Source organism: Parasteatoda tepidariorum, chromosome 1 (assembly GCF_043381705.1).
Source record: "Parasteatoda tepidariorum isolate YZ-2023 chromosome 1, CAS_Ptep_4.0, whole genome shotgun sequence".
Lineage (NCBI taxonomy): Eukaryota > Metazoa > Arthropoda > Arachnida > Araneae > Theridiidae > Parasteatoda > Parasteatoda tepidariorum.
In genome coordinates this window covers 32123278-32139647 of record NC_092204.1, presented here as the reverse complement: position 1 = coordinate 32139647, position 16370 = coordinate 32123278, and the positions used below count along the sequence as shown (strand labels likewise).

The 16370-nt window shown below is 32.8% G+C and overlaps 1 protein-coding gene across 1 annotated transcript in view; it reads left to right on the top strand.

Moving 5' to 3' along the window:
- Window positions 1-4256: 4256 nt before the first annotated feature.
- LOC107436347 (very long chain fatty acid elongase 7) overlaps window positions 4257-16370 on the top strand; it is a 41974-nt gene continuing 29860 nt past the window's right edge. The window contains exon 1 of the mRNA XM_043049180.2: window positions 4257-4420. The gene's annotated coding sequence lies outside the window, so the exon portion shown is untranslated. The remainder of the gene's footprint in view (window positions 4421-16370) is intronic.

Sequence of the window (16370 nt, the reverse complement as noted above, 5' to 3'; positions counted from 1 at the left end):
TACTGGGGGCATCTTGTGTTTTCCTAGTGAAGACTCTATGATTCCGCATTGGTGTGGCACCACAGCCCGTAAAACAGGCCAGGTGATCGCCTTGGCAGTTGACGCACTTGGCTGGGAGGGAGATAGGCTTCTCACAAAGATAAGTAAAATGCTCTCCTGCGCATTTCATACAGGCTGACTTTTATTTGTTTTCATTTATAAAACAAGTAATATTAAAACATTTTTTAAACTCAATTCCTACTTAGGTAAACAAGGAATGAGTAGACATAAGCAGTGTCGGATCAAGCATACTCAGGGCCGTAGGCCATTCAAATTTTTGGGGCTCTTAGATTAAATATTTTTTTCCTCGTATATTTTTTATTTATTCAAATATTAAAGTATTTATATATCTTTTCATTTAAGAAAGCATATTTAAAATTAAAATAAATTAAATTTTATTTTGTTAAATTAGAACTAAAAAATAATCATAGCATTTTGAAAAAATTTAACATTTATTATCACTTTACCAAATCAAATCTACTATGAAATTGGTATTCAAAAATCTTTTTTTTCTGCTCTTGAGATCAATAAACTCATCTATAATGTTATCAAAATTAATTTCACGGAGAACATCTGATTCGATAATCATCAAACTTAGCATGTCTAATCGTTTTTGAAACATGACGCTTCTTTGCTCACTCTTGATTCGTTTCATTATTGAAAACGAGCGCTCCGTAGAACAATCTGTTATCATAAGAGTTAGAAAAATGCGAAGAGCAGTCAAAATGGCAAATTTGAACTTGAAAAGCATTGATAAATCTTATAATGCATAAACTATAATAATACTTATAAATAATAACTAAAATAAGTAATAAATAAATATGATTAATATTATGTAAAAAAATTATCGTATTCCTTTAATATATATATATTTGAAATTGATTTTTTTTTTAAATCATGAATTTCTTATTTTTTAAAAAAAATCCATTTTAAGGGGGTCCCTAATCATTGGGGGCTCCAGGCTAGGGCCTAGTAGCATAAGCATGAGCTCTTAAACGTGCATGTTTAAAATAAAAAAATTTCCAGCAATCTGCACGCTTCGCCACTGACGGTATTTATTCCTAAATTTATATCCTGCTAACTATCTTATTTAAGAGAAATTTTTTCTCCCATATAAAACTAAATTTAATTAATTAAATTCAATTAATGAATTAATAAAATTTAATTAATTAAATTTAATTAATGGATTAATATCTGAAAAAACTGTATTAACGTCAAGCGTCATCCTCTACAAGTTTAAAAAAACTTATTTGAACTTGAGTGGATGAATAAAAATTTTTTAACGATTGTTATTAACTGCCACCCGTTATAACGGAACCCGTTATAACGTAACCCGTTATAACGGAACCCGTTATAACAACCCGTTATAACGGATAGTTATAACGGGTTTTATTAACGATTGAAAATTTGAACAAGATATATAAATATGTATAGGGAGGAAGCGAGCTAATAGTAGGAATGGAATAAATATCAAAAATATTAAAAATTGAAAATAGAAATTATACACATCATAACTTTTTATACGTTTTTTTTTAAAAATTGGCATCATATCACCAACAGGCATGCCAACTATTCCGGTTTCTGCAAAAGTATTAATAAATTGGTAGCGAATTAAATAGTGAAGTTTGTAGAATAAGAACAATTACGCTTAACTAAGGATGCCTTTCATATGATATTTCGAATTTTTAATACGTAATGGAGGAAAATGACTTAAAATAAAAACATTAAACCAAAAACAACTTTCGCTACCACTAGAAAATGCTTTTTTATACAGTGGAGCAATTGACACCTCTGCACCATTTCAATCCCCCTACTTTTCATAACAACCACACGATGCCAAATACTTCGCGCCCCAGGTTCCTAGCTAGTCTAACTAAAGAAAAAGATCTCTAGTCCTAGTGTTTTGATTTTATTGGGCACCTGGGCCGCGAAGCGACCCCTATCCCATTCATCTGGAATTTTAACACTGTTTTGGTTGAGCATTGAGGTAAGCTGGCAGTGGAGTTGCTTGTATGAATGTTTCAAACACTTAGCTTGAATAACTAAAGAGGAATCAAAAAATAAAATGAGCAGCTTGCTCTAAACTGTGTTTTTGTTTGATTTTGGAGTTGTTCAGAATTGTATCAGCCAGGGGTGAAAGCGAGACGGTAAAGAGGAAAGGCTGGTAGTAAAACCATTTCAGTTATAGCTAGTTTTGGGGAGGAGTTTACTTATTCTGTTTTTAAATTTTTCAACAATATCTACTTTATCTTGGATAAGAAGCAGTTTTATATATATGCCAGAATTATAAAAGAAATCTTGATAGTTACATCTATTTCATTTTTTTCGAAAAAAATGCTGGAATGAAATGTTTTACGTACCAGGTTTTTCTCTTTTCCGTCTTGCTATATAAGGGCTTTCACCCATGGTATCAGCACAGCAACCCATGCCAATAGTCACAACTACTATCATAATGACCAGATGAAGAAGTGAGATGCCCGCTCCGCGGGCAGGTACTTCGCTCCAATTCCTATCAAGTCAAGTCAAGGTATCAGCACAGCATGAGGAAACGTCATTTTCAGAAAGGTTGATGAAATTATTTGTTTTGATAGTTGTGATATGAGGCGTCGGAGGTGAAATGTGCAGCTATTGGTTTGTGGTTTTTATCTTTGATATAATTTTCAAATTTAAAGATTTCATTAAAATTTGCTGTTTTACATTCTATGGCTTTATCGATAAAATCTGCGTTTAGCTTGTATATATGCTGTGATAGAGTTGGTATTTTGAGGTCTGCATGTATATTGGTATTACGGATGAACCATCTTGCACAGGTTATTTTTATAAGGATCTTGTTTTGGCATTGGTTTAATTTCTTCAGTAGATGTTGAGGTATCATTGTCCAGACAGGTGAGGCATAGGTGAGTATTGGGCGGATCATTGCTGTATATAGTAGCTTCTTTAGTTTAAGTGACATATACTGATTATATATTAATAGTTGTATGGCTATTATTGCTGCATTTGTTTTATCTATTGTGCTTTTGATATGATCATTCCAGGTGAAAAAGATTTATTGCTTTTGCTTTTATTAACCAAAAACTGGGCACCTGAGAAGCGCAGCGTCCCCTATCCCATACATCATGAAAATTAATTTAAACTAAACATTGTATAAAAACATTTTGTGATGAGCAACATTATGGAAGCAAAAAAGATTTATCATCATCATCATCAATATTTATCTGGGCACCTGGGGCCGTTAGCAGTCTTTTTCCCATTCGTCTTGAATTGTGATCTTTAGGGTGGTTCTTTCTGGTAATTGGAGAAAAGGAATTTAAATATTTTGAATTTTAGATAAAATTACGTCACTACAAAAGTAAGCTGCCGTCGGCCTGAGGTTTATGTCTTCAAAAAATATTTATAACTAAGATCTAAACTAATTAATAAATAGAAACCCAAATTAAAAGTGGTAACTTTTAATTTGGGCGAACTTTTAAAATTGTTGGTATTAACGTTGTTGACAAGGGGTGTAGGGTATGTATCTCCTTGAATAATTAGAAAACTCTAAAAGTCCCCCTCAATATTTCAGACAAATAAAAAAAATTTTCATAAATCATAGTATATTATTAATTTAAATTCATTATAGTTAAAAACAAGAAAGAGTTAAAAATAATAATCTTTTTAAAGATATTTGGCAAATGTAAGAAATGTTTTTTTTCATGTTTGAGAAATGTTTTGACTGATTAATTTAACCCCCCCCCCTCCTAAAATTGGAACCGTGTGAATCTCATGGTGATAACTATACATATGATGGCCTAGCTGTTGAAGAGCTACTGCTTAGTAAAATCACAAACACTTACTAAAGAGTACAATTTCAAATTTTCATTCAGAAAAATATGGAATTTACCGTGTCCACAAGCGCCCCTAACTTATAATTTGATAAAAGACTAATGATATTCCATAAAAAGGGTTCCTCGATGAATCCGCTCCGGTAACTATACATATGATGGCCTAGCTGTTGAGGAGCTACTGCTTAGTAAAATCACAAACACTTACTAAAGAGTATAATTTCAAATTTTCATTCAGAAAAATATGAAATAATTTCAAATTTTCATTCAGAAAAATATGAAATTTACCTTGTCCACAAGCGCCCCTAACTTATAATTTGATAAAAGACTAATGATATTACATAAAAAGGGTTCCTCGATGAATCCGCTCCATTCTGCTAAGTTTCCTATTTTTATTTGATGAATTTATTACAGAAATAGAAATATACCTCTTGACTCTGACAGAGCAGGCTTGTTGATAAATTGCCAACATTCACTCGAATATCGGACTGGAAAATTGCCACCTCCCAGAAGGCGGTCCTTACAGCAGAATGACTTATTCTACGAGAAAACCCCACCCAGTAAGGCACAACATAATACTTTATAAATCAAAATTATTTCGTTTTATAGATAGTGGTAACTTAATTTTCAAAAAAGGTCCATACATTGATATGTACTAAGTGCCAAGATCGCTATCCATGCAAATGAGATTTGCTGGAGTCATAAATGTAGGACTTCGGCCTGTTGGTCCTAGGCCGACTGCAATATCCAGACGTAAACTTACCTCCCAACCACTTGAGAAGAATTCTATCCTAGAACTTAATTGCAACTGGGTTATTTCAACTACCATAGCCAGGGCCGGAATAGCCTGGTTGGTAGGGAACTGGGCCCATGTTCGTGGGTTCGATCCCAGGTCGGCCGAAGACTCCCCGTGTGGTGACTGATGCACGTGAAATGGTGACTGATGCACGTTAAATCTTTCGAGTCGCAAAGTCCTACATGTTCCTGTAACAAATCATCCTGAAATTTCCTTGTCTTCTCAAAATTACAAGGCTATGGAGTTGAACCTTAGTAGTCGTGAACCCAAAAATTGGGTCTGCTGTTTAATGACGGTTATAAAATAAAATAAAACTACCATAGCCAGACTACATACAGTAAACTTTAAAGGAACGAAACTATCCCCATGATCGCCAAAGATGTTATAATACATGTCCTCACTGTCCTGAAATCAATCTTTCTCCAGGTCATATTTTTAAATGTCCTTGTAAACTGGCTAAACTCTACAACATTGACCCAAACCACCCACTTTATCAACTGCTCTATTTGCCTGCGGGCTTTGACATTGCTAGGACCCGTAAGAATTCGGGAGGCATTATACTTGGGTCTTGTGGTTAATCTGGCACACCACAGAAGAAGTAAAAATCCTCATTAAAAAACGAAAACCTCAAAAATCTCCTGAACGTGACAGCATGAAAAAGTGAGCTCATATATTATCGTTCTCACAATGATCCTCAAGGCGTGTCCTAAATTTTATCACTTCCCTAGAGTCTGAAAAGCGGTAAATATTATTCTTTTACTGTGGCACCTCCAGGAAAGACATTCTCTGTTTAGCGACCTCCTCCTTTTACGACCACTTTTCAAAGGCCTGGAAGTTTTTTTCTTCAAAGGCCTGGAATTTTTTTCCCATAGAGTTTGCGCTGAAGAAAGCCCTTTGGAGAGACAATCAAAACCTCTTCAAGCGATCGGGTAAACCTCCGCACGAATTGCATTGTTGTTGTTGTTTCTAATGTCACTTGCCACACGGACAAGCTTGCTTGGTGAAACTGAGCAAATTTAAGGCAGAGTGTGCGTTTCTTGTTTTTCAGTGGCGCCATCTACGGCCAAGAATTCGACTTCTGCCACACCATGCATCGCATCCGTTTATAGGGCGGACCCATTCATACATCCATTCATTCATCCACAGATTGTAATTTTGATCTGAATCAGAGAACGATGGATCTCCAATCCATTATCCCCAGAGGTTTTGATTTGTTATGGGAATATGGAGGACTTTTGCGACTCGACAGATTTAACTTGCATTAGTCACTTTACTGCACTGTCTTTGGCCGGCGGGGTTCGAACCCACGAACTCTCGGACATGGGCCCAGTGCCCTACCGGCCAGGCTATCCCGGTCCAATTGCATAAAAGGTCAAATAAGGAATCACGAAGAAATATCAACAAAAACAATTTACTAAAGAAGTAAGTAGATTCAAATATAATCAAAATATTTCTGAGGGTCTCTTATTTAGAGAGCTCTTTTTGATGGTCTCTGAAAGAGATTGACAACCTCATGTTACACTCAAAGTGTACTAAATACGGTGCTAAAATGATTTACTCTTAGAGATTTAAAAAAAAGTTTAAAAAAAAAAAGTAATTTTAGAAAAAACAAAGCATCTCAAACAAACAGGCTTCTCATTTTTTAAAGTAAACTATTTTTTATGTTATGAAATTAAACAAAATCATAATTGTTTATTTATTTAAAATAGTTCTATCAATTATAATAGGTAAATTAATTTTTACCCATATTAGTCGGTGCTATTTTTATTGACGCTAAATTTTATACATCTATCCGGTTTTCATGACGCCGACATAAGTAGCATTTCCGCACCAAAAAATGATATTAAGTAAAATTAAAGTCGCTTGCGAAAAATGATGCACTTTCGATAACATTTTGAAGTCAATAGAGGTAACCTTTAAGAACTACCCATCTCCACTAACGACCATTTTACTATGGAACCGAGAATGATAGTTCCCGACAGGTTTATTGTATAAAAGCCAAATAAAGATGCATCGTTTAATTCAAGCTATCGTCCAATTAATCTAGTGTGCAAATGTGGAAAAATTCTTGTACGGATTACATATTAGACTAAAGCATTACTGAAACATCCACATTATTGAAAGTTAGTTGGGTGGATCGAAAATACGGCTTTTCGATCCACCAAACTAACTTTCAATAAGTGGATGTTTCAGTAATGCTTTAGTCTAATATGTAATCCGTAATCTGTAACCTAATATGTAATCCGTTAGTCTAATATGTAATCCGTATGTATATGTAATTCCTTAGATTTTAATATCTTAAAATAATTTCGCTTTCCAAAAATAATTTCTCCAATTGGTAGTGAAAGAACCGTGATGGCTCAGATGATAGAGCATCCGTCTCCCAATCAAGTGAAACGGGTTCGAATACCAGCGATGGCTTTTTGATATGAATTCCGCACCCGGCTCGCACCAACCATAGTGCTGACGTAAAATGTCCTCAGTGGCGGAAGGATAATGGGTTAGAGTCCCCTTGCCGTCAGACTAACCGAGGGACGTTTTCGTGGTATTCCTCTCCATGTAACGTAAATGCAGGTTAGTTCCATCAAAAAGTTCACCACGATGGCAAAATGTCTTCCAATACTAGATCCAGGAGTTCCCTTGTCTTCTGATTTGGGTTCAAAATTGCAAGGATATGGCGTTGAACGTTGGTTGCCGTAAATCCAAAATTGGGTCGGTCGTTCAGCGACGGTTATAAAATAAAAAAATAAAATAAAATGGTAGTGAAGTGATAATTGAATTTCATTAGCATGCAAAATTGTTTTTATATTATGCTTGCTAGAATTTAAACATAACCACGATTCAATTACTCTGCTTTTATTATATCTGTTTAATTTGTTTATATAGAGAGATGGTCAAAATCGATCAATTTAGTAACCCACGAATTAAGTGGGAAAATAATTATGTTTTTATTTTTAATTAATTAATTTATTTATTTTGCTACCAGGTTAATACAATCTTCGGGAAAATATGGCAGTTATATGTTATAATAGAAAACATCACATAATAGTCACACCCGCTAATCACTGGCTGCTAATTTACAATCCAGCGGCGTTTAACGACTCGTTCTTTTTTTTGGAAGTTTCATTTTTGGCAGTGAGTTGAACTCAATTTTAATACAAGCTTTTATTTCTTTCAAAATGTGTTACCTGAACTCAAAAAATGTCAAGAATCATTATTTATTTTTATTTAAAAGAATGCTAAATAGAGGAGTAATTCGTTAAAAGCAGCTAGATTTGAAAATCGCTCACGGTGGGAGGAAACTTTAGCGGACTTGATTGCATTTCAGCCATTCAAATCGTTTAATTCAATCGTCAGGAATTCATAGAAACGGGGAATCTTTAAAATGCTATTTTTGATTAACAATTTCTCGTTATCGCCCATTATTTTCAGAACTCGTTACAGTTCGTAAAAAAGGTTACCCTACTAAGTTCCCCAAACCCCGCAAAAGTTCCTTATTTATTACTGTTTGCAAATTTTTTTATTTTCAGCCATCAAATTTATTAGTACTCAGTTAAGATGAGTTTAAATCCATTGCCTAACACCTACTTAGATGCCGGCCACACTATTGCCGCCCGAGGGCGGTCTTCAAGCAGGTGGGTTGAACTTGGCAGAATAACCCACCTACATTATCGCTTTAATTATATATATAACTCCGGTTTTGGTTAAAATAAAAAACGTGGTTGCTGATGACGTTAGTTTTAATTTTTTTCCCACCTTTCGTGCATTTAACATAGCTGCCGGGTACCTAAAAGCAAGCCAAAATTTTTAAAACGTAGCAAATTTATTTCTTCTTCCTTAACCCTTTCGCGCCGACTGTCACAAATACGTGACAGCATAAAACCGTATCAATCAGGGTATAAAGATAAAACTGGTAATCAAAGTATTTCTTTAGCAGTTTATTTGTGGGCGGAGTTATAATTGTTTGATTTATTTAATCCACCATTACTTTGTTCAAAATAAAACCATTTAGTTATACTTTGAATTATCATTGATTACATATATGATTAAACTAACAATAATTAAAGTAAAAGCAAAGGAAGGCAGTCAAATTAGCAACGACTACATTTAAATTACCGTTTTTTATTTAATTACAACTTGATTCTGATTTTGTACGAATGCTTTTATGAATCACCCGTCCCCAAGGGGTTAATCATCAATTGCTCTTGACGATTACTATCGTAATTCGATAATCAATTACTCCTAGTCCTAGAAGTGCGATTAGCTGGCCCGCAAAGCCCCTATCCCGTTAATCATGAATTTGATTTCTGTTTGTTTTGAGCCTTTGTGGTTAGCAGGCAGTGGGGAACTAACAAATAACACGCACAGATATGTGTGTAAGTTAAAATAATAATTTAATTTAAAGTAGTAAGATATTAAGATTTTTTTTTTCGCTTTGAGGATTGATTTACAACTACTTGAGTGCTTCCGATGTAGTGTAGTTGCTAACTTTTATGCTATTTCCGATAGATTTTTTGTCTCGTGAGTGCAGTCTTTTTCTCTAATAATTGATACTTGGTCATTAGAATGTTGGAAATTATGTGTAACAGCCTGTATTAACGAAAAAGAGCCTAATTCCTCTTCATCGCGTCTTTTAGTCCTGAGTTAGCTTGTCATAGTTAACACTAGGTTTACGGACGTTTCTTATGTGCCTATCTCTACGAACTAGCTTCAATTTGACGCATGAACGAATACATATAACAGCACTTACAGACATTCCATCTTGCTCCGGACAACAAATATATATTTTAAAGTGGTAGTTTATCAATTGTGATTCCTGGTTTAATAAATTGAACTTAGTAGATTCTTATCCACCACTATTTCTAAATAATTCGTAGACTTATATAATTCACCACTTTACATCTGCAAAATTTACGTAGTAGTTATTTACCGTTTAATTAAAATTATTTTGGTCATGTCCGGAGCAGTTGGCATCTCTGCACTTAGAAAGCACTGTAATTATATAATACCATCAGAAAAAAAAATGAAAATATGAGTTATATATTTATAAAGTATTCTAGTATTTTATTTTTGCAATACTCGAACTAAGCAACTGAAACCTTCAAAATCTGACACTCTGACATCAATTGACATTCTGCGTTTGTTCTTTCTATTATTGCTTATCGGCAACCGTTGTTTATCTCTTGTTTCATTTCAGATAACGATATCGAATTACGGATCGAAGTATTGTCGGTACATTCTTATTTATTATTGATGTGATGTTTGCATGTTTACTCAAAATTTTGTCTAAATTACGATCACATCAAATTGACGCACATCCGTAGAGATAGGTACACCACAAAGAGAATTTCAATATCTTAATGCTTTTGAAGAAAATATACTTCAATATATATTTACCTTGGTCAATGGATAAAACTCATTACAAGAGATAAAATGAAAATGCTAACTGGTTTTGTAATTTTCTTTATAAAATTCGAAATGCTTCAAAATGACGCTTCCCATAAACCTAGTATTAATTAGAATTAAAAATGGCAAGTAAAGGGGGGGGGAGTACGGTTAACAAATGTCTGAAATAGAAGAATTACAAAGCTAATTACAACAATATTAGCAAGAATACACATAACAATCAGAATAATAGTTAATAATTAAAAGTAATTAGCAGAATTAAAACAAAAAAATTTAAATAATATGTACTCATTTACAAGAGATGTGTCCGCTCGTTCGTTCGTTGTAGTGGAACTGGGCGTCTGAGGTCTTACTGCCCTTTTCCCTTTCATCCTGAAATTAGGCTAAGAAACATACATGACAAAAATAAAGTTTAGGGAGCAAAATGCAAAGACTGATGCAAAGACTGAATTTTTACCTCAAGGAACGGATCGTTCGGTCTAACTAGCTCTATCTAATAATGGAGAATTCCTTTTTGCGAAATATTCCAAGACATTCGCTGTTTTCTATTCTGATTTTTCTCAGTTTTTGGAAGTGAATTACAAAAAAGTAATATTATTAACGAAATTCTGTGGCGACCGCCACCTATCGTAAAAAACTTTAAATGCGTTGAAACCGTCTACCAGTTGTCGCTCTCATTCATCATCTAGACACGAGATTGATCTGTATCAAAGCATTATCATTCATTTCTTGCACTTTTGCAAATCTGTTATATTTAATAATAGAAGTTGTTAAGCATGTTTGTCATGTGAATTCGTGATTATTGCTAAGTTAATTCACCTTCTGATCTAAACAAACTACAAGAACTTACAATGCCAGTTTGTGCGATTGCCACTTGCAAAATTTCTGACAGAAACACAAAGGAAAAATATGTAATTTTCCATGTGTTTCCTAAAGTAAATGAACAACTATGTAAGGAATGGCTTCAACGTTGTAAACGAAATGACCCAGTTAATACAAAACATGCACGAATATGCAGTAAGAATTTCTTGAATGAAGATTATGAAGATGATATGGGAAATCGTTTGATTGGATTGAATCGCTTGGATTGAAGATTAGAATGATTTTTAAAATCTACTGCAATATCGAGTGTAATTTTGATATTTTCTTCTTTACAAACAATTTCTTCTCAGCAAGAAAGATTGAATAAATACAAAGTGGTGGTTCATGCATAGGACAAATTAAACACTCTAAGTCCAAATAAAAGCAATTTAGATACTATGAATGAAAATTTTTTAAGTTCGACAAATTGTGATAAATGCTCTAAATTAGAAACAGAAGTTAAATTACTGAAAGAGAGAATTGAAACTGTGGAAAGGGATTTGAAAAATAAAAATAATGAGGAAATAAAGCTTTAAAACACATCAGTTCACTGTGGATCACATCCAGAAAAAAAAATTATGAGAAAAGAAGGGTATTGTTGAAATTGGAACAAGCTTTTAAGAAAATGCATAATTTAGAAAATAGTGTTTGAAAAAAAGTTTTTACACGAGTTCAAGTACAATCTTTAATGAAGGGTACTTCAAATACCAGGTGGACAACAGAGGACATTTCACGATGTACGTCCTCTTTCTTCAAAAGCATATGATTTTTGGAAATTTAAAATTGGCCTACCTCTACCAAGTGCTAGTACGTTAAAGCAATGGCGCGCAAAATTATCTTGTGCTCCAGGCTTACAGAAAGATGTTTTAAATTTGATTAAAAATTGTGCGAATATTTAAGCGGATTAAAAAAAATATGTGTCCTTAGTTTTGATGCAATGCATGTCTCCTCAGATATTTCCTATGATGCTGAACTTGATCAAATCCTAGGTCCTTTCAAAAAAGTTAAATTAGTTTTGACAAGAGGACTGTTATGAAACTGAAAAAAAAACCCGAATTTTTTACGATTTCGAAGTTAAAATAAATAAAATCTTACTTTTCAAAGTCATAGAAAGCTTGAAAATAATTGAAATCGATATAAAAGCAATTGTTTTAGATTTAGGAGAATATGGGACACTTTAGAGCAGTGGTTCCCAACCTGGGGGCGATAGAGCTTCTCAAGGGGGCGATAATCCTTAGGGGGGCAATCAGGGGGCGACGAGTACTCAAAAGATAAAAATTGCTAATAATATTAATAATNTCGATATAAAAGCAATTGTTTCAGATTTAGGAGGATATGGGACACTTTAGAGGAATCTCCAAATAACAATTGCATTAGTTTATTTTTTGAATCCTATCCGAACATCGTCAAAATTTTTTGTTTTGCTGATATGCCTCATTACGTAAAGTTACTGCAGAATCATATATTGGACACTGGAATAATTTTAGATGATGGAACTTTTATGAATTCTGGAATTGTTGAAGAAGTAATATTAAGAAAAGATTCCGGAAAATAAAAGAGTAGTATCTATTAGTTAAAGGTAATGATATAAAAAATGTTACACCAGCAGAGGTGTTATTCTCTGCCACTACAGTAAAGGGAACATTAAAGTTTACGGGAAACAAGAAGGCACATGATTTTTTAAAATTAATCGATGATTTTTTTGATGTGATGAACAGCAAGAGCTTAGAGCCAACACCTCCTAGAAAGAACAGGCCTCAGCACGGGTTACCATAAATATCCCTTAGTAGTCCAAACATAATGACATATTTTGTATTTTCAACCACTGCGCAGCTTAGTACCCCTAACGTAATCGTAATGACATCTTTCTTATTTTTCGTCTACTGCGCAGTTAACTTCGTCACATCGGACTACTAAATTGATACGTGCTGAGGCCTTTCTACTTCTAGGTGTTGTTAGAGCTACCTCCCGCTTAAAGTATGAAAACTGCTTTCGGAAATTTAACACGTTCACGCCGGGAAGAGTGAAAATACTGGTACGGGAAAAGAGAAAATACTGGTAGAAGAACTATTTCAATATTAGATAATATTCGAGAGGAATTAATCTATTCTCAACAATAACAATTCACTGTAAGGAAATTTATCACGGTGACGAAGCAATTCAATATAAAAATTGCATCCGTTAAAAACAATTGATAGTTATGAATTTTTATTATTCCCGGAAAAAAACTAAAAAATGAAATTTATTTGTTACCAGTTTTTACTCCGGTGCACTGCCAAGATGAGACAATCTAGCGTGACCTACCGGTGGGCACCCCGGCTTGAACGTGTTGAATTATTTTCAATCTTAATCACATGTTCTAAATGAGGTCAGAGAAGTTGTATGCAAAATGAGAGTGATCGGTAAAAAGTGTCTTCTTCCATTTGAAAAAGCAATTATTATCTCTACATCTTCATTATTAGAAGATTTAAAATCCGTCAGAGTAAGATACGTTTTAACCACTAGATTAAGTCAAGATGCTCTTGAGAGTTTGTTTCGCCAAATGGCCAAATTTCGCCAATAACCATCCAAGTCCTACCGAAGAAATTAAAAGATTCAAACGCTTATTAATTGCAAATGTACAACCTAATCTTTCGTCAAAAGTATGCACAGAAATAGGTTTCTTCAAATTAACTATTCAAATTAATTATAGCTTAAAACATCTAGATATATTTCATTTTTGCTACCTCTTTCAAAAATTTTCCAGACCGTGAGAACCTTGGTTGGAATTCTTTTCAACTGCAACAATGCCTTGCTATTAGACCCTATTGCTCAACTCAATAGCAAATAAGCGGATGGAGCCAGCTGCTGTTACTATGTGTAACCACACTGAAAGAAAACACAAATAATTAAGATTAAAAGGAAAAAACTTCTTTGAAAAAAACGCGCTAAAAAGCAGCAGAAATTTCAGAAAAAAGTATCAATACAAANTAAAAGTACCTTTAGGAAATGAACTAAAACTGGTATTAAATAAATTAAATTTAACCCTTTCAATAATTTTAGCTTTCCACTCAGAAAAACCTTCAACAGGCCAATGATATTTTCTGGAAATTTTTGCAATAAAAAAATCTAGATCTTTTTTAATGGATAAAATAAAATCTTCTTTTTTCATCTTAACTCTGGTTCTAAATTTTGAACCCTTACTTAAAATGCTAATTAGATCCTGATCACCCACAATTTCCAAATTTCCGGTAATAACATGTCCATAATCATTATCAATAAATTTTGAAAAACCCTCCTCATTACAATTTCAGCAAATCAGATGATCTGATTTGCTTTTTAATAATGTTTCTAAAGTCGAAAGGGTTTTTTGTACGATTAATTTTCATGATAAGAATTTTGAAAATGCTAAGTTACCACAGATTATTCATGGTCTATCTGATTTCTTTCCTTTAGAACAAATTAGAGTTACTGCTGCTTTTAAATATTCTTCTACACTTAGGAAAAAGGTGTGTAATTATAATTTTTTAAGTCGAAATCTTAATTGTATTTCTAAATCTGATTGTTATGTGTAACCACATATCTATTCTGAGAAAGAAGTAGGCGTTACTATTTATACCGAATCTAATTAGATATAAAATAGAAGGAACGCCCACTTTTTAATTTAAAATTTATAATCGTAATAGAACAGCGGGTGAAGGGGGGGAAAATTATAATTTTCCTAATATTTTAAAAATGTTAAACATCATTATTCGTAAGATGACAATATAAAGTGTAAAATTTGGATAATATAAAAGTGTCAGCGTCGGAAGAACACAAAATTTGTGTCTTTCGACAAGAATTATAAACAAGATTGTAATTTTAATGAATTTTGGAAAAATTGCAATAAGGTGAAACTGTGGGAGTCTTCGTGATGTTTTGGTTGCTTTATGAGAAAATCTAATAGCCTGTTCATGAGACATACAAGGCATATATATATATATGTAAAACCCATGTATAATACAAATAAAATCCATACCAGTGACTTTATTTTTAAAAAATTTTGTAATATTGGATAATTTGTTCTTGTTGATTATGATGATGCAGATGCAATAAGCTGTGCGTACTGCGTAAATATTCCAGAAAGAAAACTCGGTAAGTGTTGCTGAGTTTTGTAAATAAAATAAATAGTTACAGAAGTACATAGTAATAGTACAGACAGGTATAAAATTCAAATTCATACCTACCTTAGAATAGCAGAAACAGATCCAAGAACAATTTTATTTAATTAAAAACTTAAATCAGTTAATGTGTTAGAAAATAAATATTTTTTTCTCATTTTATTTTGTACTACGTTGCATCTATCTGTCCTTTATCTTTTTAGTGTTCAGTTTTGATCTACTGGTTTTAAGATATTGTTTCACAAATGGAATTGTAATAGCAAAAATAAAATGGAGGTGCAGTTTGTATTTTATTTTTAAAATGATTTTTCGGTTCCTAAAAATGTCATAGCTCTCAACTACGTGGTCAAAATATTGGATTTTTCATGAAAAAAATAAGAATTTTTTTTTCTTCTCCAACGTGTCCCAAAGTCCTTTTTTGCATGTTTAGTTTGCGACGTACATCAAAAATTTATAAACGTAATTTTTTAAAATACGTTCTATTAAAATGGAATTTAAAGTTTGCATACTTCGAAAACGTGGGTATTATAAGAATTTACGGGCATCATACTAAGTGAAAAATTTAAAAATGTCTTTTCGTTTTCAGTTTCCTGAAAAATATACATAATAAAGTTACTTTTTTTATAATTGTACTTACACTTTACACTCGTTTCTTTTTCTAATTTCTACTTGTTTTATTTAATCAATTGTTTTTTGATAAAAGAGTTTCTGTTTCAAAATCATTACATGAAAAACTTTAGACAAAATAGTGACCAGATTTTTTCCTAAAGCGAAATATTTACTATCAAACTATTTTTAGTATTTTTTCGACATATCGACATCTAAATACTTATTAAGATTCCAAAATTAAAATTAGATAACTGCACAATACAAAGAAACACCTTATTGTCAACCTAAAAATAATGGTCGCATTTCATCAAAAATCGTTCTTTTGACCCATTTGAGTTATCGCTACCGAGTCTTTCATTTATTTTTATTTATTAATTTCTGAAAATAAGGTTCTTATGTCTTTACATTGCCTCAAGTTTTTCATTTATTTTTAAAACTTCCCCAGCTTTTATTATTAAAAACGTCCTCATGTATGCTTTGACTTCTTGCTGCTTGAAGTACTTAAACTTTTAAGAGGCACATTTTCATTTTTTTCGTTTTTAGATGCAATTCATCATCATCCAATCATATGCTGCTAATGGATTTGTAACTGGTTATGAGCAGCTTGGAAAAGCTGAACTAGGTCTTTTCATCTGTGTATTTATATTATATTATATTATATTATATTATATATAACAGAACTAGTCTCTCTCTTTTCTT